This window comes from Rhipicephalus microplus, unplaced genomic scaffold (genome assembly GCF_043290135.1).
Source record: "Rhipicephalus microplus isolate Deutch F79 unplaced genomic scaffold, USDA_Rmic scaffold_13, whole genome shotgun sequence".
NCBI lineage: Eukaryota > Metazoa > Arthropoda > Arachnida > Ixodida > Ixodidae > Rhipicephalus > Rhipicephalus microplus.
Window position 1 is genome coordinate 6,107,176 of NW_027464586.1, and position 25,365 is coordinate 6,132,540.

Sequence of the window (25,365 nt, forward strand, 5' to 3'; positions counted from 1 at the left end):
TGCTTTTTTTTTTGGGCTGATAGCTCTGAAGAAATGTCCTGACGGTGGTGAGAGTGGAGCACGACTCTCTTCGCGGCGCAATTGGCTAGCGCAGTCGGCTGTTAACCGAAAGGTTGGAGGTTCGAGCCCTCCCGGGAGTGGTGTGTTGCTTTTTTTATTTTGGGCTGATAGCTTTGAAGAAATGTTCTGGTGGTGGTGAGTGTAGGAGCAGGACTGTCTCCGTGACGCAATTAGCTAGCGCGATCGGCTGTTAACCGAAACGTTGGAGGTACGAGCCCTCCCGGGACTGGTGCATTGCTTTTTTTTCTTTGGGCTGATAGCTTTGAAGATATGTTCTGATGGTGGTGAGAGTGGAGCACGACTGTCTCCGTGGCGCAATTGGCTAGCGCGATCGGCTGTTAACCGAAAGGTTGGAGGTTCGAGCCCACCCGGTGGTGGTGTGGCACTTTTTTTTTCTTAGGGCTGATAGCTTTGAAGATATGTTCTGATGGTGGTGAGAGTGGAGCACGACTGTCTCCGTGGCGCAATCGGCTAGCGCGATCGGCTGTTAACCGAAAGGTTGAAGGTACGAGCCCACCCGGTGGTAGTGCGGCGCTTTTTTTTCTTTGGGCTGATAGCTCTGAAGAAATGTTCTGACGGTGGTGAGAGTGGAGCACGACTGTCTCCGTGGCGCAATTGGCTAGCGCGATCGGCTGGTTAACCGAAAGGTTGGAGGTACGAGCCCTCCCGGGTGTGGTGTGTTGCTTTTTATTCTTTGGGCTGATAGCTTTGAAGATATGTTCTGATGATGGTAAGAATGGAGCACGACTGTCTCCGTGGCGCAATCGGCTAGCCCAATCGGCTGTTAACCGAAAGGTTGGAGGTACGAGCCCACCCAGTAGTGGTGCGGCGATTTTTTTTCCTTTGGGCTGATAGCTCTGAAGAAATGTTCTGACGGTGGTGAGAGTGGAGCACGACTGTCTCCATGGCGCAATTGGCTATGCGATCGGCTGTTAACTGAAAGTTGGAGGTTTGAGTCCTCCCGGGAGTGGTGTATTGCTTTAATTTGTTTGGGCTGATAGCTTTGAAGATATGTTCTGATGGTGGTGAGAGTGGAGCACGACTGTCTCCATGGCAATTGGCTAGCGCGATCGGCTGTTAACCGAAAGGTTGGAAGTACGAGCCCACCCGGTGGTGGTGTGGTGCTTTTTTTCTTTGGGCTGATAGCTCTGAAGAAATGTCCTGACGGTGGTGAGAGTGGAGCACGACTCTCTTCGCGGCGCAATTGGCTAGCGCAGTCGGCTGTTAACCGAAAGGTTGGAGGTTCGAGCCCTCCCGGGAGTGGTGTGTTGCTTTTTTTATTTTGGGCTGATAGCTTTGAAGAAATGTTCTGGTGGTGGTGAGTGTAGGAGCAGGACTGTCTCCGTGACGCAATTAGCTAGCGCGATCGGCTGTTAACCGAAACGTTGGAGGTACGAGCCCTCCCGGGACTGGTGCGTTGCTTTTTTTTCTTTGGGCTGATAGCTTTGAAGATATGTTCTGATGGTGGTGAGAGTGGAGCACGACTGTCTCCGTGGCGCAATTGGCTAGCGCGATCGGCTGTTAACCGAAAGGTTGGAGGTTCGAGCCCACCCGGTGGTGGTGTGGCACTTTTTTTTCTTAGGGCTGATAGCTTTGAAGATATGTTCTGATGGTGGTGAGAGTGGAGCACGACTGTCTCCGTGGCGCAATCGGCTAGCGCGATCGGCTGTTAACCGAAAGGTTGGAGGTACGAGCCCACCCGGTGGTAGTGCGGCGCTTTTTTTTCTTTGGGCTGATAGCTCTGAAGAAATGTTCTGACGGTGGTGAGAGTGGAGCACGACTGTCTCCGTGGCGCAATTGGCTAGCGCGATTGGCTGTTAACCGAAAGGTTGGAGGTACGAGCCCTCCCGGGTGTGGTGTGTTGCTTTTTATTCTTTGGGCTGATAGCTTTGAAGATATGTTCTGATGATGGTAAGAATGGAGCACGACTGTCTCCGTGGCGCAATCGGCTAGCCCAATCGGCTGTTAACCGAAAGGTTGGAGGTACGAGCCCACCCAGTGGTGGTGCGGCGCTTTTTTTTCTTTGGGCTGATAGCTTTGAAGATATGTTCTGATGGTGGTGAGAGTGGAGCACGATTGTCTCCGTGGCGCAATTGGCTATTCGATCGGCTGTTAACTGAAAGGTTGGATGTTCGAGCCCTCCCGAAAGTGGTGTGTTGCTTTTTTTATTTTGGGCTGATAGCTTTGAAGATATGTTCTGGTGGTGGTGAGTGTGGAGCAGGACTGTCTCCGTGGCGCAATTGGCTGGCGCGATCGGCTGTTAACCGAAAGGTTGGAGGTACGAGCCCTCCCGGGAGTGGTGTGTTGCTTTTTACTTTTTGGGCTGATAGCTTTGATGATATGTTCTGATGGTGGGGAGAGTGGAGCAGGACTGTCTCCGTGGCGCAATCGGCTAACGCGATCGGTTGTTAACCGAAGGTTGGAGGTTTGAGCCCACCCGGTGGTGGTGCGGCGATTTTTTTCCTTTGGGCTAATATCTCTGAAAAAATGTTCTGACGGTGGTGAGAGTGGAGCACGACTGTCTCCATGGCGCAATTGGCTATGCGATCGGCTGGTAACTGAAAGGTTGGAGGTTCGAGCCCTCCCGGGAGTGGTGTGTTGCTTTTTTCTGGGCTGATAGGTTTGAAGATATGTTCTGATGGTGGTGAGAGTGAAGCAGGACTGTCTCCGTGGCGCAATGGGCTAGCGCGATCGGCTGTTAACCGAAAGGTTGGAGGTTTGAGCCCTCCCGGGAGTGGTGTGTTGCTTTTTTATTTCGGGCTGATAGCTTTGAAGTTATGTTCTGGTGGTGGTGAGAGTGGAGAAGGTCTGTCTCCGTGGCGCAATTGGCTAACGCGATCGGCTGTTAACCGATAGGTTGGAGGTACGAGCCCACCCGGGAGTGGTGTGTTGCTTTTTTTTATTTTGGGCTGATAGCTTTGAAGATATGTTCTGATGGTGGTGAGAGTGGGGCACGACTGTCTCCGTGGCGCAATCGGCTAGCGCGATCGGCTGTTAACCAAAAGGTTGGAGTTACGAGCCCACCCGGTGGAGGTGCGGCGCTTTTTTTTCTTTGGACTGATAGCTTTGAAGATATGTTCTGATGGTGGTGAGAGTGGAGCACGACTGTCTCCGTGGCGCAATTGGCTAGCGCGATCGGCTGTTAACCGAAAGGTTGGAGGTTCGAGCGCACCCGGTGGTGGTGTGGCGCTTTTTTTTTCTTAGGGCTGATAGCTTTGAAGATATGTTCTGATGGTGATAAGAGTCGAGCACGACTGTCTCCGTGGCACATTTGGCTAGTGCGATCGGCTTTTAACCGAAAGGTTGGAGGTTCGAGCCCACCTGGTGGTGGTGCGGCGCTTTTTTTTTCTTTGGGCTGATAGCTTTGAAGATATGTTCTGATGGTGGTGAGAGTGGAGCACGACTGTCTCCGTGGCGCAATTGGCTAGCGCGATCGGCTGTTAACCAAAAGGTTGGAGGTACGAGCCCACCCGGTGGTAGTGCGGCGCTTTTTTTTCTTTGGGCTGATAGCTCTGAAGAAATGTTCTGACGGTGGTGAGAGTGGAGCACGACTGTCTCCGTGGCGCAATTGGCTAGCGCGATCGGCTGTTAACCGAAAGGTTGGAGGTACGAGCCCTCCCGGATGTGGTGTGTTGCTTTTTATTCTTTGGGCTGATAGCTTTGAAGATACGTTCTGATGGTGGTGAGAGTGGAGCAGGACTGTCTCCGTGGTGCCATTGGCTAACGTAATCGGCTGTTAACCGATAGGTTGGAGGTACGAGCCCTCCCGGGAGTGGTGTGTTGCTGTTTTTCTTTTGGGCTGATAGCTTTGAAGATAGGTTCTGATGGTGGTGAGAGTGGAGCACGACTGTCTCCGTGGCGCGATCGGCTAGCCCAATCGGCTGTTAACCGAAAGGTTGGAGGTACGAGCCCTCCCGGGTGTGGTGTGTTGCTTTTTATTCTTTGGGCTGATAGCTTTGAAGATATGTTCTGATGGTGGTGAGAGTGGAGCAGGACTGTCTCCGTGGTGCCATTGGCTAACGTAATCGGCTGTTAACCGATAGGTTGGAGGTTTGAGCCCACCCGGTGGTGGTGCGGCGATTTTTTTCCTTTGGGCTAATATCTCTGAAAAAATGTTATGACGATGGTGAGAGTGGAGCACGACTGTCTCCATGGCGCAATTGGCTATGCGATCGGCTGGTAACTGAAAGGTTGGAGGTTCGAGCCCTCCCGGGAGTGGTGTGTTGCTTTTTTCTGGGCTGATAGGTTTGAAGATATGTTCTGATGGTGGTGAGAGTGAAGCAGGACTGTCTCCGTGGCGCAATGGGCTAGCGCGATCGGCTGTTAACCGAAAGGGTGGAGGTTTGAGCCCTCCCGGGAGTGGTGTGTTGCTTTTTTGTTTCGGGCTGATAGCTTTGAAGTTATGTTCTGGTGGTGGTGAGAGTGGAGAAGGTCTGTCTCCGTGGCGCAATTGGCTAACGCGATCGGCTGTTAACAGATAGGTTGGAGGTACGAGCACACCCGGGAGTGGTGTGTTGCTTTTTTTATTTTGGGCTGATAGCTTTGAAGATATGTTCTGATGGTGGTGAGAGTGGGGCACGACTGTCTCCGTGGCGCAATCGGCTAGCGCGATCGGCTGTTAGCCAAAAGGTTGGAGTTACGAGCCCACCCGGTGGAGGTGCGGCGCTTTTTTTTCTTTGGACTGATAGCTTTGAAGATATGTTCTGATGGTGGTGAGAGTGGAGCACGACTGTCTCCGTGGCGCAATTGGCTAGCGCGATCGGCTGTTAACCGAAAGGTTGGAGGTTCGAGCGCACCCGGTGGTGGTGTGGCGCTTTTTTTTCTCTTAGGGCTGATAGCTTTGAAGATATGTTCTGATGGTGATAAGAGTCGAGCACGACTGTCTCCGTGGCGCAATTGGCTAGTGCGATCGGCTTTTAACCGAAAGGTTGGAGGTTCGAGCCCACCTGGTGGTGGTGCGGCGCTTTTTTTTTCTTTGGGCTGATAGCTTTGAAGATATGTTCTGATGGTGGTGAGAGTGGAGCACGACTGTCTCCGTGGCGCAATTGGCTAGCGCGATCGGCTGTTAACCAAAAGGTTGGAGGTACGAGCCCACCCGGTGGTAGTGCGGCGCTTTTTTTTCTTTGGGCTGATAGCTCTGAAGAAATGTTCTGACGGTGGTGAGAGTGGAGCACGACTGTCTCCGTGGCGCAATTGGCTAGCGCGATCGGCTGTTAACCGAAAGGTTGGAGGTACGAGCCCTCCCGGGTGTGGTGTGTTGCTTTTTATTCTTTGGGCTGATAGCTTTGAAGATACGTTCTGATGGTGGTGAGAGTGGAGCAGGACTGTCTCCGTGGTGCCATTGGCTAACGTAATCGGCTGTTAACCGATAGGTTGGAGGTACGAGCCCTCCCGGGAGTGGTGTGTTGCTGTTTTTCTTTTGAGCTGATAGCTTTGAAGATAGGTTCTGATGGTGGTGAGAGTGGAGCACGACTGTCTCCGTGGCGCGATCGGCTAGCCCAATCGGCTGTTAACCGAAAGGTTGGAGGTGCGAGCCTACCCAGTAAAGGTGCGGCGCTTTTTTGGGGGGGCTGATAGCTTTGAAGTTATGTTCTGATGGTGGTGAGAGTGGAGCACGACTGTCTTCATGGCACAATTGGCTAGCGCGATCGGGTGTTAACCGAGAGGTTGGAAGTTGGAGCCCACCCGGAGGTGGTGCAGCGATTTTTTTTCCTTTGGGCTGATAGCTCTGAAGAAATGTTCTGACGGTGGTGAGAGTGGAGCACGACTGTCTCCATGGCGCAATTGGCTATGCGATCGGCTGTTAACTGAAAGTTGGAGGTTCGAGTCCTCCCGGGAGTGGTGTATTGCTTTTCTTTCTTTGGGCTGATAGCTTTGAAGATATGTTCTGATGGTGGTGAGAGTGGAGCACGACTGTCTCCATGGCAATTGGCTAGCGCGATCGGCTGTTAACCGAAAGGTTGGAGGTATGAGCCCACCCGGTGGTGGTGTGGTGCTTTTTTTCTTTGGGCTGATAGCTCTGAAGAAATGTTCTGACGGTGGTGAGAGTGGAGCACGACTCTCTTCGCGGCGAAATCGGCTAGCGCGATCGGCTGTTAACCAAAAGGTTGGAGGTACGAGCCCACCCGGTGGAGGTGCGGCGCTTTTTTTTCTTTGGACTGATAGCTTTGAAGATATGTTCTGATGGTGGTGAGAGTGGAGCACGACTGTCTCCGTGGCGCAATTGGCTAGCGCGATCGGCTGTTAACCGAAAGGTTGGAGGTTCGAGCCCACCCGGTGGTGGTGTGGCGCTTTTTTTTCTTAGGGCTGATAGCTTTGAAGATATGTTCTGATGGTGATAAGAGTCGAGCACGACTGTCTCCGTGGCGCAATTGGCTAGTGCGATCGGCTTTTAACCGAAAGGTTGGAGGTACGAGCCCACCCGGTGGTGGTGCGGCGCTTTTTTTCTTTGGGCTGATAGCTTTGAAGATGTGTTCTGATGGTGGTGATTGTGGAGCACGACTGTCTCCGTGGCGCAATTGGCTATTCGATCGGCTGTTAACAGAAAAATTGGATGTTCGAGCCCTCCCGGGAGTGGTGTGTTTCTTTTTTTTCTTTGGGCTGATAGCTTCGAAGACATGTTCTGATAGTGTTGAGAGTGGAGCAGGACTGTCTCCGTGGCGCAATTGGCTACCGCGATCGGCTGTTAACCGAAAGGTTGGAGGTACGAGCCCACCCGGTGGAGGTGCGGCGCTTTTTTTTCTTTGTGCTAATAGCTTTGAAGATCTGTTCTGATGGTGGTGAGAGTGGAGCACGACTGTCTCCATGGCGCAATTGGCTATGCGATCGGCTGTTAACTGAAAGGTTGGAGGTTCGAGTCCTCCCGGGAGTGGTGTATTGCTTTTCTTTCTTTGGGCTGATAGCTTTGAAGAATTGTTCTGATGGTGGTGAGAGTGGAGCACGACTGTCTCCGTGACGCAATTAGCTAGCGCGATCGGCTGTTAACCGAAACGTTGGAGGTACGAGCCCTCCCGGGACTGGTGCGTTGCTTTTTTTTCTTTGGGCTGATAGCTTTGAAGATATGTTCTGATGGTGGTGAGAGTGGAGCACGACTGTCTCCGTGGCGCAATTGGCTAGCGCGATCGGCTGTTAACCGAAAGGTTGGAGGTTCAAGCCCACCCGGTGGTGGTGTGGCACTTTTTTTTCTTAGGGCTGATAGCTTTGAAGTTATGTTCTGATGGTGGTGAGAGTGGAGCACGACTGTCTCCGTGGCGCAATTGGCTAGCGCGATCGGCTGTTAACCGAAAGGTTGGAGGTACGAGCCCTCCCGGGTGCGGTGTGTTGCTTTTTATTCTTTGGGCTGATAGCTTTGAAGATATGTTCTGATGGTGGTGAGAGTGGAGCAGGACTGTCTCCGTGGTGCCATTGGCTAACGTAATCGGCTGTTAACCGATAGGTTGGAGGTACGAGCCCTCCCGGGAGTGGTGTGTTGCTGTTTTTATCTTCGGGCTGATAGCTCTGAAGAAATGTTCTGACGGTGGTGAGAGTGGAGCACGACTGTCTTCGTGGTGCAATTGGCTATGCAATCGGCTGTTAACTGAAAGGTTGGTGGTTCGAGCCCTCCCGGGAGTGGTGTGTTGCTTTTTTTTCTTTGGGCTGATAGCTTTGAAGATATGTTCTGATGGTGTTGAGAGTGGAGCAGGACTGTCTCCGTGGCGCAATTGGCTAGCGCGATCGGCTGTTAACCGAAAGGTTAGAGGTACGAGTGCCCACCCGGTTGTGGTGCGGCGCTTTTTTTCTTTGGGCTGATAGCTCTGAAGAAATGTTCTGAGGGTGGTGAGAGTGCAGCCCCACTGTCTCCGTGGCGCAATTGGCTAGCGCGATCGGCTGTTAACCGAAAGGTTGGAGGTTCGAGCCCTCCTGGGAGTGGTGTGTTGCTTTTTTTATTTTGGGCTGATAGCTTTGAAAATATGTTCTGATGGTGGTGAGTGTGGAGCAGGACTGTTTCCTTGGCGCAATTGGCTAGCGCGATCGGCTGTTTACCGAAAGGTTGGAGGTGCGAGCCTACCCGATGGAGGTGCGGCACTTTTTTTTCTTTGGGCTGATAGCTTTGAAGATATGTTCTGATGGTGGTGAGAGTGGAGGACGACTGTCTCCATGGCGTAATTGGCTGGCGCGATCGGCTCTTAACCAAGAGGTTGGAGGTACGAGCCCATCCGGTGGAGGTGCGGCGCTTTTTTTTCTTTGGACTGATAGCTTTGAAGATATGTTCTGATGGTGGTGAGAGTGGAGCACGACTGTCTCCGTGGCGCTATTGGCTAGCGCATCGGCTGTTAACCGAAAGGTTGGAGGTTCGAGCCCACCCGGTGGTGGTGTGGCGCTTTTTTTTTCTTAGGGCTGATAGCTTTGAAGATATGTTCTGATGGTGATAAGAGTCGAGCACGACTGTCTCCATGGCGCAATTGGCTAGTGCGATCGGCTTTTAACCGAAAGGTTGGAGGTTCGAGCCCACCTGGTGGTGGTGCGGCGCTTTTTTTTCTTTGGGCTGATAGCTTTGAAGATATGTTCTGATGGTGGTGAGAGTGGAGCACGACTGTCTCCGTGGCGCAATTGGCTAGCGCGATCGGCTGTTAACCGAAAGGTTGGAGGTACGAGCCCACCAGGTGGCAGTGCGGCGCTTTTTTTTCTTTGGGCTGATAGCTCTGAAGAAATGTTCTGACGGTGGTGAGAGTGGAGCACGACTGTCTCCGTGGCGCAATTGGCTAGCGCGATCGGCTGTTAACCGAAAGGTTGGAGGTACGAGCCCTCCCGGGTGTGGTGTGTTGCTTTTTATTCTTTGGGCTGATAGCTTTGAAGATATGTTCTGATGGTGGTGAGAGTGGAGCAGGACTGTCTCCGTGGTGCCAATGGCTAACGTAATCGGCTATTAACCGATAGGTTGGAGGTACGAGCCCTCCCGGGAGTGGTGTGTTGCTGTTTTTCTTTTGGGCTGATAGCTTTGAAGATAGGTTCTGATGGTGGTGAGAGTGGAGCACGACTGTCTCCGTGGCGCAATCGGCTAGCCCAATCGGCTGTTAACCGAAAGGTTGGAGGTGCGAGCCTACCCAGTGGAGGTGCGGCGCTTTTTTTGGGGGGCTGATAGCTTTGAAGATATGTTCTGATGGTGGTGAGAGTGGAGAACGACTGTCTTCATGGCACAATTGGCTAGCGCGATCGGGTGTTAACCGAGAGGTTGGAAGTTGGAGCCCACCCGGTGGTGGTGCGGCGATTTTTTTTCCTTTGGGCTGATAGCTCTGAAGAAATGTTCTGACGGTGGTGAGAGTGGAGCACGACTGTCTCCATGGCGCAATTGGCTATGCGATCGGCTGTTAACTGAAAGTTGGAGGTTCGAGTCCTCCCGGCAGTGGTGTATTGCTTTAATTTCTTTGGGCTGATAGCTTTGAAGATATGTTCTGATGGTGGTGAGAGTGGAGCACGACTGTCTCCATGGCAATTGGCTAGCGCGATCCGCTGTTAACCGAAAGGTTGGAGGTACGAGCCCACCCGGTGGTGGTGTGGTGCTTTTTTTCTTTGGGCTGATAGCTCTGAAGAAATGTCCTGACGGTGGTGAGAGTGGAGCACGACTCTCTTCGCGGCGCAATTGGCTAGCGCAGTCGGCTGTTAACCGAAAGGTTGGAGGTTCGAGCCCTCCCGGGAGTGGTGTGTTGCTTTTTTTATTTTGGGCTTATAGCTTTGAAGAAATGTTCTGGTGGTGGTGAGTGTAGGAGCAGGACTGTCTCCGTGACGCAATTAGCTAGCGCGATCGGCTGTTAACCGAAACGTTGGAGGTACGAGCCCTCCCGGGACTGGTGCATTGCTTTTTTTTCTTTGGGCTGATAGCTTTGAAGATATGTTCTGATGGTGGTGAGAGTGGAGCACGACTGTCTCCGTGGCGCAATTGGCTAGCGCGATCGGCTGTTAACCGAAAGGTTGGAGGTTCGAGCCCACCCGGTGGTGGTGTGGCACTTTTTTTTTCTTAGGGCTGATAGCTTTGAAGATATGTTCTGATGGTGGTGAGAGTGGAGCACGACTGTCTCCGTGGCGCAATCGGCTAGCGCGATCGGCTGTTAACCGAAAGGTTGAAGGTACGAGCCCACCCGGTGGTAGTGCGGCGCTTTTTTTTCTTTGGGCTGATAGCTCTGAAGAAATGTTCTGACGGTGGTGAGAGTGGAGCACGACTGTCTCCGTGGCGCAATTGGCTAGCGCGATCGGCTGTTAACCGAAAGGTTGGAGGTACGAGCCCTCCCGGGTGTGGTGTGTTGCTTTTTATTCTTTGGGCTGATAGCTTTGAAGATATGTTCTGATGATGGTAAGAATGGAGCACGACTGTCTCCGTGGCGCAATCGGCTAGCCCAATCGGCTGTTAACCGAAAGGTTGGAGGTACGAGCCCACCCAGTGGTGGTGCGGCGATTTTTTTTCCTTTGGGCTGATAGCTCTGAAGAAATGTTCTGACGGTGGTGAGAGTGGAGCACGACTGTCTCCATGGCGCAATTGGCTATGCGATCGGCTGTTAACTGAAAGTTGGAGGTTCGAGTCCTCCCGGGAGTGGTGTATTGCTTTAATTTCTTTGGGCTGATAGCTTTGAAGATATGTTCTGATGGTGGTGAGAGTGGAGCACGACTGTCTCCATGGCAATTGGCTAGCGCGATCGGCTGTTAACCGCAAGGTTGGAAGTACGAGCCCACCCGGTGGTGGTGTGGTGCTTTTTTTCTTTGGGCTGATAGCTCTGAAGAAATGTCCTGACGGTGGTGAGAGTGGAGCACGACTCTCTTCGCGGCGCAATTGGCTAGCGCAGTCGGCTGTTAACCGAAAGGTTGGTGGTTCGAGCCCTCCCGGGAGTGGTGTGTTGCTTTTTTTATTTTGGGCTGATAGCTTTGAAGAAATGTTCTGGTGGTGGTGAGTGTAGGAGCAGGACTGTCTCCGTGACGCAATTAGCTAGCGCGATCGGCTGTTAACCGAAACGTTGGAGGTACGAGCCCTCCCGGGACTGGTGCGTTGCTTTTTTTTCTTTGGGCTGATAGCTTTGAAGATATGTTCTGATGGTAGTGAGAGTGGAGCACGACTGTCTCCGTGGCGCAATCGGCTAGCGCGATCGGCTGTTAATCGAAAGGTTGGAGGTACGAGCCCACCCGGTGGTAGTGCGGCGCTTTTTTTTCTTTGGGCTGATAGCTCTGAAGAAATGTTCTGACGGTGGTGAGAGTGGAGCACGACTGTCTCCGTGGCGCAATTGGCTAGCGCGATCGGCTGTTAACCGAAAGGTTGGAGGTACGAGCCCTCCCGGGTGTGGTGTGTTGCTTTTTATTCTTTGGGCTGATAGCTTTGAAGATATGTTCTGATGATGGTAAGAATGGAGCACGACTGTCTCCGTGGCGCAATCGGCTAGCCCAATCGGCTGTTAACCGAAAGGTTGGAGGTACGAGCCCACCCAGTGGTGGTGCGGCGCTTTTTTTTCTTTGGGCTGATAGCTTTGAAGATATGTTCTGATGGTGGTGAGAGTGGAGCACGATTGTCTCCGTGGCGCAATTGGCTATTCGATCGGCTGTTAACTGAAAGGTTGGATGTTCGAGCCCTCCCGAAAGTGGTGTGTTGTTTTTTTTTCTTTGGGCTGATAGTTTCGAAGATATGTTCTGATGGTGGTGAGAGTGGAGCAGGACTGTCTCCGTGGCGCAATTGGCTACCGCGATCGGCTGTTAACCGAAAGGTTGGAGGTACGAGCCCTCCCGGGTGTGGTGTGTTGCTTTTTATTCTTTGGGCTGATAGCTTTGAAGATATGTTCTGATGGTGGTGAGAGTGGAGCAGGACTGTCTCCGTGGTGCCATTGGCTAACGTAATCGGCTGTTAACCGATAGGTTGGAGGTTTGAGCCCTCCCGGGAGTGGTGTGTTGCTTTTTTTATTTTGGGCTGATAGCTTTGAAGATATGTTCTGGTGGTGGTGAGTGTGGAGCAGGACTGTCTCCGTGGCGCAATTGGCTACCGCGATCGGCTGTTAACCGAAAGGTTTGAGGTACGAGCCCTCCCGGGTGTGGTGTGTTGCTTTTTATTCTTTGGGCTGATAGCTTTGAAGATATGTTCTGATGGTGGTGAGAGTGGAGCAGGACTGTCTCCGTGGTGCCATTGGCTAACGTAATCGGCTGTTAACCGATAGGTTGGAGGTTCGAGCCCACCCGGTGGTGGTGTGGCGCTTTTTTTTCTTAGGGCTGATAGCTTTGAAGATATGTTCTGATGGTGATAAGAGTCGAGCACGACTGTCTCCGTGGCGCAATTGGCTAGTGCGATCGGCTTTTAACCGAAAGGTTGGAGGTTCGAGCCCACCTGGTGGTGGTGCGGCGCTTTTTTTTTCTTTGGGCTGATAGCTTTGAAGATATGTTCTGATGGTGGTGAGAGTGGAGCACGACTGTCTCCGTGGCGCAATTGGCTAGCGCGATCAGCTGTTAACCGAAAGGTTGGAGGTACGAGCCCACCAGGTGGTAGTGCGGCGCTTTTTTTTCTTTGGGCTGATAGCTCTGAAGAAATGTTCTGACGGTGGTGAGAGTGGAGCACGACTGTCTCCGTGGCGCAATTGGCTAGCGCGATCGGCTGTTAACCGAAAGGTTGGAGGTACGAGCCCTCCCGGGTGTGGTGTGTTGCTTTTTATTCTTTGGGCTCATAGCTTTGAAGATATGTTCTGATGGTGGTGAGAGTGGAGCAGGACTGTCTCCGTGGTGCCATTGGCTAACGTAATCGGCTGGTAACCGATAGGTTAGAGGTACGAGCCCTACCGGGAGTGGTGTGTTGCTGTTTTTCTTTTGGGCTGATAGCTTTGAAGATAGGTTCTGATGGTGGTGAGAGTGGAGCACGACTGTCTCCGTGGCGCAATCGGCTAGTCCAATCGGCTGTTAACCGAAAGGTTGGTGGTTCGAGCCCTCCCGGGAGTGGTGTGTTGCTTTTTTTTCTTTGGGCTGATAGCTTTGAAGATATGTTCTGATGGTGTTGAGAGTGGAGCAGGACTGTCTCCGTGGCGCAATTGGCTAGCGCGATCGGCTGTTAACCGAAAGGTTAGAGGTACGAGTGCCCACCCGGTTGTGGTGCGGCGCTTTTTTTCTTTGGGCTGATAGCTCTGAAGAAATGTTCTGAGGGTGGTGAGAGTGCAGCCCCACTGTCTCCGTGGCGCAATTGGCTAGCGCGATCGGCTGTTAACCGAAAGGTTGGAGGTTCGAGCCCTCCTGGGAGTGGTGTGTTGCTTTTTTTATTTTGGGCTGATAGCTTTGAAAATATGTTCTGATGGTGGTGAGTGTGGAGCAGGACTGTTTCCTTGGCGCAATTGGCTAGCGCGATCGGCTGTTTACCGAAAGGTTGGAGGTGCGAGCCTACCCGATGGAGGTGCGGCACTTTTTTTTCTTTGGGCTGATAGCTTTGAAGATATGTTCTGATGGTGGTGAGAGTGGAGGACGACTGTCTCCATGGCGTAATTGGCTGGCGCGATCGGCTCTTAACCAAGAGGTTGGAGGTACGAGCCCATCCGGTGGAGGTGCGGCGCTTTTTTTTCTTTGGACTGATAGCTTTGAAGATATGTTCTGATGGTGGTGAGAGTGGAGCACGACTGTCTCCGTGGCGCTATTGGCTAGCGCATCGGCTGTTAACCGAAAGGTTGGAGGTTCGAGCCCACCCGGTGGTGGTGTGGCGCTTTTTTTTTCTTAGGGCTGATAGCTTTGAAGATATGTTCTGATGGTGATAAGAGTCGAGCACGACTGTCTCCATGGCGCAATTGGCTAGTGCGATCGGCTTTTAACCGAAAGGTTGGAGGTTCGAGCCCACCTGGTGGTGGTGCGGCGCTTTTTTTTCTTTGGGCTGATAGCTTTGAAGATATGTTCTGATGGTGGTGAGAGTGGAGCACGACTGTCTCCGTGGCGCAATTGGCTAGCGCGATCGGCTGTTAACCGAAAGGTTGGAGGTACGAGCCCACCAGGTGGCAGTGCGGCGCTTTTTTTTCTTTGGGCTGATAGCTCTGAAGAAATGTTCTGACGGTGGTGAGAGTGGAGCACGACTGTCTCCGTGGCGCAATTGGCTAGCGCGATCGGCTGTTAACCGAAAGGTTGGAGGTACGAGCCCTCCCGGGTGTGGTGTGTTGCTTTTTATTCTTTGGGCTGATAGCTTTGAAGATATGTTCTGATGGTGGTGAGAGTGGAGCAGGACTGTCTCCGTGGTGCCAATGGCTAACGTAATCGGCTATTAACCGATAGGTTGGAGGTACGAGCCCTCCCGGGAGTGGTGTGTTGCTGTTTTTCTTTTGGGCTGATAGCTTTGAAGATAGGTTCTGATGGTGGTGAGAGTGGAGCACGACTGTCTCCGTGGCGCAATCGGCTAGCCCAATCGGCTGTTAACCGAAAGGTTGGAGGTGCGAGCCTACCCAGTGGAGGTGCGGCGCTTTTTTTGGGGGGCTGATAGCTTTGAAGATATGTTCTGATGGTGGTGAGAGTGGAGAACGACTGTCTTCATGGCACAATTGGCTAGCGCGATCGGGTGTTAACCGAGAGGTTGGAAGTTGGAGCCCACCCGGTGGTGGTGCGGCGATTTTTTTTCCTTTGGGCTGATAGCTCTGAAGAAATGTTCTGACGGTGGTGAGAGTGGAGCACGACTGTCTCCATGGCGCAATTGGCTATGCGATCGGCTGTTAACTGAAAGTTGGAGGTTCGAGTCCTCCCGGCAGTGGTGTATTGCTTTAATTTCTTTGGGCTGATAGCTTTGAAGATATGTTCTGATGGTGGTGAGAGTGGAGCACGACTGTCTCCATGGCAATTGGCTAGCGCGATCCGCTGTTAACCGAAAGGTTGGAGGTACGAGCCCACCCGGTGGTGGTGTGGTGCTTTTTTTCTTTGGGCTGATAGCTCTGAAGAAATGTCCTGACGGTGGTGAGAGTGGAGCACGACTCTCTTCGCGGCGCAATTGGCTAGCGCAGTCGGCTGTTAACCGAAAGGTTGGAGGTTCGAGCCCTCCCGGGAGTGGTGTGTTGCTTTTTTTATTTTGGGCTTATAGCTTTGAAGAAATGTTCTGGTGGTGGTGAGTGTAGGAGCAGGACTGTCTCCGTGACGCAATTAGCTAGCGCGATCGGCTGTTAACCGAAACGTTGGAGGTACGAGCCCTCCCGGGACTGGTGCATTGCTTTTTTTTCTTTGGGCTGATAGCTTTGAAGATATGTTCTGATGGTGGTGAGAGTGGAGCACGACTGTCTCCGTGGCGCAATTGGCTAGCGCGATCGGCTGTTAACCGAAAGGTTGGAGGTTCGAGCCCACCCGGTGGTGGTGTGGCACTTTTTTTTTCTTAGGGCTGATAGCTTTGAAGATATGTTCTGATGGTGGTGAGAGTGGAGCACGACTGTCTCCGTGGCGCAATCGGCTAGCGCGATCGGCTGTTAACCGAAAGGTTGAAGGTACGAGCCCACCCGGTGGTAGTGCGGCGCTTTTTTTTCTTTGGGCTGATAGCTCTGAAGAAATGTTCTGACGGTGGTGAGAGTGGAGCACGACTGTCTCCGTGGCGCAATTGGCTAGCGCGATCGGCTGTTAACCGAAAGGTTGGAGGTACGAGCCCTCCCGGGTGTGGTGTGTTGCTTTTTATTCTTTGGGCTGATAGCTTTGAAGATATGTTCTGATGATGGTAAGAATGGAGCACGACTGTCTCCGTGGCGCAATCGGCTAGCCCAATCGGCTGTTAACCGAAAGGTTGGAGGTACGAGCCCACCCAGTGGTGGTGCGGCGATTTTTTTTCCTTTGGGCTGATAGCTCTGAAGAAATGTTCTGACGGTGGTGAGAGTGGAGCACGACTGTCTCCATGGCGCAATTGGCTATGCGATCGGCTGTTAACTGAAAGTTGGAGGTTCGAGTCCTCCCGGGAGTGGTGTATTGCTTTAATTTCTTTGGGCTGATAGCTTTGAAGATATGTTCTGATGGTGGTGAGAGTGGAGCACGACTGTCTCCATGGCAATTGGCTAGCGCGATCGGCTGTTAACCGCAAGGTTGGAAGTACGAGCCCACCCGGTGGTGGTGTGGTGCTTTTTTTCTTTGGGCTGATAGCTCTGAAGAAATGTCCTGACGGTGGTGAGAGTGGAGCACGACTCTCTTCGCGGCGCAATTGGCTAGCGCAGTCGGCTGTTAACCGAAAGGTTGGTGGTTCGAGCCCTCCCGGGAGTGGTGTGTTGCTTTTTTTATTTTGGGCTGATAGCTTTGAAGAAATGTTCTGGTGGTGGTGAGTGTAGGAGCAGGACTGTCTCCGTGACGCAATTAGCTAGCGCGATCGGCTGTTAACCGAAACGTTGGAGGTACGAGCCCTCCCGGGACTGGTGCGTTGCTTTTTTTTCTTTGGGCTGATAGCTTTGAAGATATGTTCTGATGGTAGTGAGAGTGGAGCACGACTGTCTCCGTGGCGCAATCGGCTAGCGCGATCGGCTGTTAATCGAAAGGTTGGAGGTACGAGCCCACCCGGTGGTAGTGCGGCGCTTTTTTTTCTTTGGGCTGATAGCTCTGAAGAAATGTTCTGACGGTGGTGAGAGTGGAGCACGACTGTCTCCGTGGCGCAATTGGCTAGCGCGATCGGCTGTTAACCGAAAGGTTGGAGGTACGAGCCCTCCCGGGTGTGGTGTGTTGCTTTTTATTCTTTGGGCTGATAGCTTTGAAGATATGTTCTGATGATGGTAAGAATGGAGCACGACTGTCTCCGTGGCGCAATCGGCTAGCCCAATCGGCTGTTAACCGAAAGGTTGGAGGTACGAGCCCACCCAGTGGTGGTGCGGCGCTTTTTTTTCTTTGGGCTGATAGCTTTGAAGATATGTTCTGATGGTGGTGAGAGTGGAGCACGATTGTCTCCGTGGCGCAATTGGCTATTCGATCGGCTGTTAACTGAAAGGTTGGATGTTCGAGCCCTCCCGAAAGTGGTGTGTTGTTTTTTTTTCTTTGGGCTGATAGTTTCGAAGATATGTTCTGATGGTGGTGAGAGTGGAGCAGGACTGTCTCCGTGGCGCAATTGGCTACCGCGATCGGCTGTTAACCGAAAGGTTGGAGGTACGAGCCCTCCCGGGTGTGGTGTGTTGCTTTTTATTCTTTGGGCTGATAGCTTTGAAGATATGTTCTGATGGTGGTGAGAGTGGAGCAGGACTGTCTCCGTGGTGCCATTGGCTAACGTAATCGGCTGTTAACCGATAGGTTGGAGGTTTGAGCCCTCCCGGGAGTGGTGTGTTGCTTTTTTTATTTTGGGCTGATAGCTTTGAAGATATGTTCTGGTGGTGGTGAGTGTGGAGCAGGACTGTCTCCGTGGCGCAATTGGCTACCGCGATCGGCTGTTAACCGAAAGGTTTGAGGTACGAGCCCTCCCGGGTGTGGTGTGTTGCTTTTTATTCTTTGGGCTGATAGCTTTGAAGATATGTTCTGATGGTGGTGAGAGTGGAGCAGGACTGTCTCCGTGGTGCCATTGGCTAACGTAATCGGCTGTTAACCGATAGGTTGGAGGTTCGAGCCCACCCGGTGGTGGTGTGGCGCTTTTTTTTCTTAGGGCTGATAGCTTTGAAGATATGTTCTGATGGTGATAAGAGTCGAGCACGACTGTCTCCGTGGCGCAATTGGCTAGTGCGATCGGCTTTTAACCGAAAGGTTGGAGGTTCGAGCCCACCTGGTGGTGGTGCGGCGCTTTTTTTTTCTTTGGGCTGATAGCTTTGAAGATATGTTCTGATGGTGGTGAGAGTGGAGCACGACTGTCTCCGTGGCGCAATTGGCTAGCGCGATCAGCTGTTAACCGAAAGGTTGGAGGTACGAGCCCACCAGGTGGTAGTGCGGCGCTTTTTTTTCTTTGGGCTGATAGCTCTGAAGAAATGTTCTGACGGTGGTGAGAGTGGAGCACGACTGTCTCCGTGGCGCAATTGGCTAGCGCGATCGGCTGTTAACCGAAAGGTTGGAGGTACGAGCCCTCCCGGGTGTGGTGTGTTGCTTTTTATTCTTTGGGCTCATAGCTTTGAAGATATGTTCTGATGGTGGTGAGAGTGGAGCAGGACTGTCTCCGTGGTGCCATTGGCTAACGTAATCGGCTGGTAACCGATAGGTTAGAGGTACGAGCCCTACCGGGAGTGGTGTGTTGCTGTTTTTCTTTTGGGCTGATAGCTTTGAAGATAGGTTCTGATGGTGGTGAGAGTGGAGCACGACTGTCTCCGTGGCGCAATCGGCTAGTCCAATCGGCTGTTAACCGAAAGGTTGTAGGTGCGAGCCTACCCAGTTGAGGTGCGGCGCTTTTTTTGGGGGGCTGATAGCTTTGAAGATATGTTCTGATGGTGGTGAGAGTGGAGAACGACTGTCTTCATGGCACAATTGGCTAGCGCGATCGGGTGTTAACCGAGAGGTTGGAAGTTGGAGCCCACCCGGTGGTGGTGCGGCGATTTTTTTCCTTTGGGCTGATAGCTCTGAAGAAATGTTCTGACGGTGGTGAGAGTGGAGCACGACTGTCTCCATGGCGCAATTGGCTATGCGATCGGCTGTTAACTGAAAGTTGGAGGTTCGAGTCCTCCCGGGAGTGGTGTATTGCTTTTCTTTCTTTGGGCTGATAGCTTTGAAGATATCTTCTGATGGTGGTGAGAGTGGAGCACGACTGTCTCCATGGCAATTGGCTAGCGCGATCGGCTGTTAACCGAAAGGTTGGAGGTACGAGCCCACCCGGTGGTGGTGTGGTGCTTTTTTTCTTTGGGCTGATAGCTCTGAAGAAATGTTCTGACGGTGGTGAGAGTGGAGCACGACTGTCTTCGCGGCGCAATTGGCTAGCGCAGTCGGCTGTTAACCGAAAGGTTGGAGGTTCGAGCCCTCCCGGGAGTGGTGTGTTGCTTTTTTTATTTTGGGCTGATAGCTTTGAAGAAATGTTCTGGTGGTGGTGAGTGTAGGAGCAGGACTGTCTCCGTGACGCAATTAGCTAGCGCGATCGGCTGTTAACCGAAACGTTGGAGGTACGAGCCCTCCCGGGACTGGTGCGTTGCTTTTTTTTCTTTGGGCTGATAGCTTTGAAGATATGTTCTGATGGTGGTGAGAGTGGAGCACGACTGTCTCCGTGGCGCAATTGGCTAGCGCGATCGGCTGTTAACCGAAAGGTTGGAGGTTCGAGCCCACCCGGTGGTGGTGTGGCACTTTTTTTTTCTTAGGGCTGATAGCTTTGAATATATGTTCTGATGGTGGTGAGAGTGGAGCACGACTGTCTCCGTGGCGCAATTGGCTAGCGCGATCGGCTGTTAACCGAAAGGTTGGAGGTACGAGCCCACCCGGTGGTAGTGCGGCGCTTTTTTTTCTTTGGGCTGATAGCTCTGAAGAAATGTTCTGACGGTGGTGAGAGTGGAGCACGACTGTCTCCGTGGCGCAATTGGCTAGCGCGATCGGCTGTTAACCGAAAGGTTGGAGGTACGAGCCCTCCCGGGTGTGGTGTGTTGCTTTTTATTCTTTGGGCTGATAGCTTTGAAGATATGTTCTGATGGTGGTGAGAGTGGAGCAGGACTGTCTCCGTGGTGCCATTGGCTAACGTAATCGGCTGTTAACCGATAGGTTGGATGTTTGAGCCCTCCCGGGAGTGGTGTGTTGCTTTTTTTATTTTGGGCTGATAGCTTTGAAGATATGTTCTGGTGGTGGTGAGTGTGGAGCAGGACTGTCTCCGTGGCGCAATTGGCTGGCGCGATCGGCTGTTAACCGAAAGGTTGGAGGTACGAGCCCTCCCGGGTGTGGTGTGTTGCTTTTTATTCTTTGGGCTGATAGCTTTGAAGATATGTTCTGATGGTGGTGAGAGTGGAGCAGGACTGTCTCCGTGGTGCCATTGGCTAACGTAATCGGCTGTTAACCGATAGGTTGGAGGTTTGAGCCCTCCCGGGAGTGGTGTGTTGCTTTTTTTATTTTGGGCTGATAGCTTTGAAGATATGTTCTGGTGGTGGTGAGTGTGGAGCAGGACTGTCTCCGTGGCGCAATTGGCTGGCGCGATCGGCTGTTAACCGAAAGGTTGCAGGTACGAGCCCTCCCGGGAGTGGTGTGTTGCTTTTTACTTTTTGGGCTGATAGCTTTGATGATATGTTCTGATGGTGGGGAGAGTGGAGCAGGACTGTCTCCGTGGCGCAATCGGCTAACGCGATCGGTTGTTAACCGAAGGTTGGAGGTTTGAGCCCACCCGGTGGTGGTGCGGCGATTTTTTTCCTTTGGGCTAATATCTCTGAAAAAATGTTCTGACGGTGGTGAGAGTGGAGCACGACTGTCTCCATGGCGCAATTGGCTATGCGATCGGCTGGTAACTTAAAGGTTGGAGGTTCGAGCCCTCCCGGGAGTGGTGTGTTGCTTTTTTCTGGGCTGATAGGTTTGAAGATATGTTCTGATGGTGGTGAGAGTGAAGCAGGACTGTCTCCGTGGCGCAATGGGCTAGCGCGATCGGCTGTTAACCGAAAGGTTGGAGGTTTGAGCCCTCCCGGGAGTGGTGTGTTGCTTTTTTATTTCGGGCTGATAGCTTTGAAGTTATGTTCTGGTGGTGGTGAGAGTGGAGAAGGTCTGTCTCCGTGGCGCAATTGGCTAACGCGATCGGCTGTTAACCGATAGGTTGGAGGTACGAGCCCACCCGGGAGTGGTGTGTTGCTTTTTTTTATTTTGGGCTGATAGCTTTGAAGATATGTTCTGATGGTGGTGAGAGTGGGGCACGACTGTCTCCGTGGCGCAATCGGCTAGCGCGATCGGCTGTTAACCAAAAGGTTGGAGTTACGAGCCCACCCCGTGGAGGTGAGGCGCTTTTTTTTCTTTGGACTGATAGCTTTGAAGATATGTTCTGATGGTGGTGAGAGTGGAGCACGACTGTCTCCGTGGCGCAATTGGCTAGCGCGATCGGCTGTTAACCGAAAGGTTGGAGGTTCGAGCGCACCCGGTGGTGGTGTGGCGCTTTTTTTTTTCTTAGGGCTGATAGCTTTGAAGATATGTTCTGATGGTGATAAGAGTCGAGCACGACTGTCTCCGTGGCGCAATTGGCTAGTGCGATCGGCTTTTAACCGAAAGGTTGGAGGTTCGAGCCCACCTGGTGGTGGTGCGGCGCTTTTTTTTTCTTTGGGCTGATAGCTTTGAAGATATGTTCTGATGGTGGTGAGAGTGGAGCACGACTGTCTCCGTGGCGCAATTGGCTAGCGCGATCGGCTGTTAACCAAAAGGTTGGAGGTACGAGCCCACCCGGTGGTAGTGCGGCGCTTTTTTTTCTTTGGGCTGATAGCTCTGAAGAAATGTTCTGACGGTGGTGAGAGTGGAGCACGACTGTCTCCGTGGCGCAATTGGCTAGCGCGATCGGCTGTTAACCGAAAGGTTGGAGGTACGAGCCCTCCCGGGTGTGGTGTGTTGCTTTTTATTCTTTGGGCTGATAGCTTTGAAGATACGTTCTGATGGTGGTGAGAGTGGAGCAGGACTGTCTCCGTGGTGCCATTGGCTAACGTAATCGGCTGTTAACCGATAGGTTGGAGGTACGAGCCCTCCCGGGAGTGGTGTGTTGCTGTTTTTCTTTTGGGCTGATAGCTTTGAAGATAGGTTCTTATGGTGGTGAGAGTGGAGCACGACTGTCTCCGTGGCGCGATCGGCTAGCCCAATTGGCTGTTAACCGAAAGGTTGGAGGTGCGAGCCTACCCAGTGGAGGTGCGGCGCTTTTTTGGGGGGGCTGATAGCTTTGAAGTTATGTTCTGATGGTGGTGAGAGTGGAGCACGACTGTCTTCATGGCACAATTGGCTAGCGCGATCGGGTGTTAACCGAGAGGTTGGAAGTTGGAGCCCACCCGGAGGTGGTGCAGCGATTTTTTTTCCTTTGGGCTGATAGCTCTGAAGAAATGTTCTGACGGTGGTGAGAGTGGAGCACGACTGTCTCCATGGCGCAATTGGCTATGCGATCGGCTGTTAACTGAAAGTTGGAGGTTCGAGTCCTCCCGGGAGTGGTGTATTGCTTTTCTTTCTTTGAGCTGATAGCTTTGAAGATATGTTCTGATGGTGGTGAGAGTGGAGCACGACTGTCTCCATGGCAATTGGCTAGCGCGATCGGCTGTTAACCGAAAGGTTGGAGGTATGAGCCCACCCGGTGGTGGTGTGGTGCTTTTTTTCTTTGGGCTGATAGCTCTGAAGATATGTTCTGACGGTGGTGAGAGTGGAGCACGACTCTCTTCGCGGCGAAATCGGCTAGCGCGATCGGCTGTTAACCAAAAGGTTGGAGGTACGAGCCCACCCGGTGGAGGTGCGGCGCTTTTTTTTCTTTGGACTGATAGCTTTGAAGATATGTTCTGATGGTGGTGAGAGTGGAGCACGACTGTCTCCGTGGCGCAATTGGCTAGCGCGATCGGCTGTTAACCGAAAGGTTGGAGGTTCGAGCCCACCCGGTGGTGGTGTGGCGCTTTTTTTTCTTAGGGCTGATAGCTTTGAAGATATGTTCTGACGGTGATAAGAGTCGAGCACGACTGTCTCCGTGGCGCAATTGGCTAGTGCGATCGGCTTTTAACCGAAAGGTTGGAGGTTCGAGCCCACCTGGTGGTGGTGCGGCGCTTTTATTTTCTTTGGGCTGATAGCTTTGAAGATATGTTCTGATGGTGGTGAGAGTGGAGCACGACTGTCTCCGTGGCGCAATTGGCTAGCGCGATCGGCTGTTAACCGAAAGGTTGGAGGTACGAGCCCACCAGGTGGTAGTGCGGCGCTTTTTTTTCTTTGGGCTGATAGCTCTGAAGAAATGTTCTGACGGTGGTGAGAGTGGAGCACGACTGTCTCCGTGGCGCAATTGGCTAGCGCGATCGGCTGTTAACCGAAAGGTTGGAGGTACGAGCCCTCCCGGGTGTGGTGTGTTGCTTTTTATTCTTTCGGCTCATAGCTTTGAAGATATGTTCTGATGGTGGTGAGAGTGGAGCAGGACTGTCTCCGTGGTGCCATTGGCTAACGTAATCGGCTGTTAACCGATAGGTTAGAGGTACGAGCCCTACCGGGAGTGGTGTGTTGCTGTTTTTCTTTTGGGCTGATAGCTTTGAAGATAGGTTCTGATGGTGGTGAGAGTCGAGCACGACTGTCTCCGTGGCGCAATCGGCTAGTCCAATCGGCTGTTAACCGAAAGGTTGTAGGTGCGAGCCTACCCAGTGGAGGTGCGGCGCTTTTTTTGGGGGGCTGATAGCTTTGAAGATATGTTCTGATGGTGGTGAGAGTGGAGAACGACTGTCTTCATGGCACAATTGGCTAGCGCGATCGGGTGTTAACCGAGAGGTTGGAAGTTGGAGCCCACCCGGTGGTGGTGCGGCGATTTTTTTCTTTGGGCTGATAGCTCTGAAGAAATGTTCTGACGGTGGTGAGAGTGGAGCACGACTGTCTCCATGGCGCAATTGGCTATGCGATCGGCTGTTAACTGAAAGTTGGAGGTTCGAGTCCTCCCGGGAGTGGTGTATTGCTTTTCTTTCTTTTGGCTGATAGCTTTGAAGATATGTTCTGATGGTGGTGAGAGTGGAGCACGACTGTCTCCATGGCAATTGGCTAGCGCGATCGGCTGTTAACCGAAAGGTTGGAGGTATGAGCCCAACCGGTGGTGGTGTGGTGCTTTTTTTCTTTGGGCTGATAGCTCTGAAGAAATGTTCTGACGGTGGTGAGAGTGGAGCACGACTCTCTTCGCGGCGCAATCGGCTAGCGCGATCGGCTGTTAACCAAAAGGTTGGAGGTACGAGCCCACCCGGTGGAGGTGCGGCGCTTTTTTTTCTTTGGACTGATAGCTTTGAATATATGTTCTGATGGTGGTGAGAGTGGAGCACGACTGTCTCCGTGGCGCAATTGGCTAGCGCGATCGGCTGTTAACCGAAAGGTTGGAGGTTCGAGCCCACCCGGTGGTGGTGTGGCGCTTTTTTTTCTTAGGGCTGATAGCTTTGAAGATATGTTCTGATGGTGATAAGAGTCGAGCACGACTGTCTCCGTGGCGCAATTGGCTAGTGCGATCGGCTTTTAACCGAAAGGTTGGAGGTTCGAGCCCACCTGGTGGTGGTGCGGCGCTTTTTTTTTCTTTGGGCTGATAGCTTTGAAGATATGTTCTGATGGTGGTGAGAGTGGAGCACGACTGTCTCCGTGGCGCAATCGGCTAGTCCAATCGGCTGTTAACCGAAAGGTTGTAGGTGCGAGCCAACCCAGTGGAGGAGCGGCGCTTTTTTTGGGGGGCTGATAGCTTTGAAGATATGTTCTGATGGTGGTGAGAGTGGAGAACGACTGTCTTCAGGCACAATTGGCTAGCGCGATCGGGTGTTAACCGAGAGGTTGGAAGTTGGAGCCCACCCGGTGGTGGTGCGGCGATTTTTTTTCCTTTGGGCTGATAGCTCTGAAGAAATGTTCTGACGGTGGTGAGAGTGGAGCACGACTGTTTCCATGGCGCAATTGGCTATGCGATCGGCTGTTAACTGAAAGTTGGAGGTTCGAGTCCTCCCGGGAGTGGTGTATTGCTTTTCTTTCTTTGGGCTGATAGCTTTGAAGATATCATCTGATGGTGGTGAGAGTGGAGCACGACTGTCTCCATGGCAATTGGCTAGCGCGATCGGCTGTTAACCGAAAGGTTGGAGGTACGAGCCCACCCGGTGGTGGCGTGGTGCTTTTTTTCTTTGGGCTGATAGCTCTGAAGAAATGTTCTGACGGTGGTGAGAGTGGAGCACGACTCTCTTCGCGGCGCAATCGGCTAGCGCGATCGGCTGTTAACCAAAAGGTTGGAGGTACGAGCCCACCCGGTGGAGGTGCGGCGCTTTTTTTTCTTTGGACTGATAGCTTTGAAGATATGTTCTGATGGTGGTGAGAGTGGAGCACGACTGTCTCCGTGGCGCAATTGGCTAGCGCGATCGGCTGTTAACCGAAAGGTTGGAGGTTCGAGCCCACCCGGTGGTGGTGTGGCGCTTTTTTTTCTTAGGGCTGATAGCTTTGAAGATATGTTCTGATGGTGATAAGAGTCGAGCACGACTCTCTCCGTGGCGCAATTGGCTAGTGCGATCGGCTTTTAACCGAAAGGTTGGAGGTTCGAGCCCACCTGGTGGTGGTGCGGCGCTTTTTTTTTCTTTGGGCTGATAGCTTTGAAGATATGTTCTGATGGTGGTGAGAGTGGAGCACGACTGTCTCCGTGGCGCAATCGGCTAGTCCAATCGGCTGTTAACCGAAAGGTTGTAGGTGCGAGCCTACCCAGTGGAGGTGCGGCGCTTTTTTTGGGGGGCTGATAGCTTTGAAGATATGTTCTGATGGTGGTGAGAGTGGAGAACGACTGTCTTCATGGCACAATTGGCTAGCGCGATCGGGTGTTAACCGAGAGGT